Genomic DNA, 3,292 nt, shown 5'->3' on the forward strand with positions numbered 1-3,292 from the left:
CTGTATAAGAATACCGTAGGTTCTAAGTGTTGTTTTGGTGCATGGTATTGATAAAGGCTCTAAGTATATAAGGAAGAGAAGATCAAAGGGATAAGAGTACAAGTGATGAAAATCTTATGAAGATTTAGATCAAAAGAAAATATGCATGTTATGGGTTTTTTATGATCTGCTTGATCTGAACTAAGTATGCACCTGAGTGCTTGATGATGGATGAGATCTAATAGATCTGAAATAATTATGCTCTAATGATGGATCTGGATCATGAGACCTGAACTAAATTATCATGTATGATCTGATAATGGATAGGATAGATCTGAGTACTAATGCATGTTTATTATATAAATGCTATGATATGGGTATATCTGAAGTCTTGAAAAGTTGCAAAGTTATAAGTCATTATTTGTAGATCTATATAGAGGTTCGCCTCAGTGAAGGTGCGTATACATGCGGATTCAGCAATTCCAAGTAGTGTATGCAGAGGAAAGGCTTGTTGTTCAGAAATAATTGATCTATCTTATCAATGCTTTTGTTTTATTGTTGTTTTTCAATGATGTCTTCATTATATCTGAAGTAAAACTGATTGTATAAGGAGACTGAGTCTAGCTGACTGATTGATTGAGTAAGGCAGGCGATCTTTGTTGCTATCTATTTAGAACTCTGTAATATGAGAGTAGATCTTCAGAATGTCATTGGTTGGTACAATTTTTGGTTCAGAAGTTTTATGATTCAATATCTTTAGAGGTATACACAGGTTGGGTTACAGAAAGTAGCGTATACATTATGACATATGATTTTTGAGGTTACAGTATGCTATGGTTGTTGATGCAGTGTTTTGAGTTCAATTATGTGAATTGGTTACAGTGATCTTACTGTTCCAGTTGATTGGTTAAATTTTGATTAAGTGTCGCTTGATTGAGTTTTGAGTGAAAGGTTGATTCAATTGGGTGATTTAGTTGTGTCAGAGGTTTTGGTGATTGTTTGATTCAATTCTGCCAGAAGTTTCAATGATTGGTTGATTCACAAAGTGATGATTGTGTTTCAGTATGTCATAGATTGATGGTTGGGTTTCAGTGATTGATTGATTCAGTTGTGTCAGAGATAAATGATAGTGTTGTTGAGATGAGTTACAATTTGAGTTTTGATATTGAGCTTAAGTGTTGATAATGGGTCCAGGACGAAAATTTGATGAAACATGGCCTACAAGTTATGATGTGTTGAAGCAGGTGGATCCAGTCTGAAAATTTGATGAAACGTGGTCCATGGAGGATGCTGAGGGTTGGAGCCTTCAGTGAGGAAGTCGAAGCTTCCTACTAGTAGTAGATGGTGATTAAATCAAGGGGTTGGAGCTCCCTTCCAGTAGCAGTTGGAGAACGGGTGAAGGTTGTAGTTTCCTGTAGGCTGGATCCTACATACTAGTAAACATATCAGCCAGTACAAGAGTTAGGGGGTTGTAGATCCGTTCCAGTAGAAGTTGGAGAATGAGAGAAGGTTGTAGCCTTCTGTAGGTGGGTGCCTGTGTATTGGTATGAATCTGCACTAGTACAAGATTGTAAATATATTTTTTTTATATTAAAAAGAAGACAGAGACGATAGCAGTAGGTGGTTTTCCCTCACATTGGGTTTCCACCTTAAATCTTGGTGTTCATGTGTGTTTCTTATGTGTGATGGCTTATTTATTACAGCACATGGTTACTGTTTATCTAATGTTTAATAAAGTACTAATGCATTGGATGAAGACAAACATATGATGGATTAACTGAATCATAAGTTCAATGGATATGCGTTAATTGTCTTAAGAATAGTCACGTACACATGTTGGTTCCATTCAGTCAAGTCGCATATAGAAATCTGAAGATGAAATGTAAAAATTTATTGATTTGTAAATATTGATTCACAAACAAACCCCTCCCCCCCCGCCACCAATATTTTTCCCAACAGGCCATTGCATCCTCTTCAAATCAGGAAAAAGAAATTCATTTTGATAGTCCACAAGAACCTCCAATTATAAATACTCTCAAACAGGAGATTTATGAATTGGAGACACTAAACAGGCACTTAAAACAGGAGCATGAAACATTGAAAGTGCAGAATGAAATACAGAGAACCAAGAATGACAACATTCTCTTACATCTTGGTCTATGGTATGAAAAGAATAAGAAGTTGAAAGAAAAGAACAAATCCCTTAAGAGAAAAGTCATAAGTATGAAGTATAAGATTCTGATGAAGAAACCAAGAATGGCAGTCACCAAGAAGAAAGAAAAGAGGACAAATCTAGATGTTTTGGCTCAAGTATCTGAAGAAGTTCAATAATAGGAAGGGTTCATCAATTTTGAAATTTTGCATGAGGACATGCAATGACCTCTGTGTGGGGGAATGTTGAACCTCACAATTGCTTCTTTTTGACATCCTTTTCACCCCATCTCTTTCTTTTTTATCTTCATAATAACACATTGGGCATCAAGTTACAGGAATTATGACATGGCAGGTATACAATTCACTTTTATTTCATAAAATGATAATGTTCTTTATTATTTAGTTTATTGTTTACTTCAGCTATTGAATTACAATGATCCTGTAGCTAATACACGATTCTGCAGCCAAGTCTGTGGTTTGACAAGTTCCAAGGTGCCAGCTGGGAAGCAAAATATGTGGGTAAGTGTGTTTTGGGCAAATTTAGTGTTTCTTCAAACGCCTAACACTCTAGACCTAGTAGCTAGTCTAGAAACAACAGATAAAGTAATTCGTCGTTTTTCCTATAGTTAATATATAAGAGAAAGAAGAACAAAGGTTCCAACCTGCAACTTTCACTCAATCCCTCTCTCATTTGACCAATTTCACCGCTCCTTTCCGTACTTAACTCGCTTGGAAAGTACATGCACACAAGCCGAGACAGAAACCCATCAAAGCATACAATAATTATGATTTGTTAACTAAACATATCATAGAATCAAGAATGCGATATACATCATATAAACACATGAATGGAAAAATCTTAGAATTCTTTACTGATAGAAGGAAAGATTACAACCCATGTAGATGCATGCTCGATTTAGTGTCATCCTTCTAGCTTCAAACCCTTCTCTCCTCATGAAGCAACAATTCGACATCATTACAATACTCTTAGTAATCTCATTCAAACAGAATTTCCTTAGCTCAAGAAGTTCCAACCTAGACCAGCCTTTGAATGCTTGGTCAATTTATAGCTGAATGGAGGAGATTAACCCATTAATGGCCCTCATGAATGCTTTGCCAAAATTGGGAAGTGGTTCCATGGAGGAAGGGATAATGGATT

Source organism: Pinus tabuliformis, chromosome J, assembly GCF_031772625.1.
Source record: "Pinus tabuliformis cultivar Carrire ecotype Pingquan chromosome J, CPIR1, whole genome shotgun sequence".
Taxonomy (NCBI): domain Eukaryota; kingdom Viridiplantae; phylum Streptophyta; class Pinopsida; order Pinales; family Pinaceae; genus Pinus; species Pinus tabuliformis.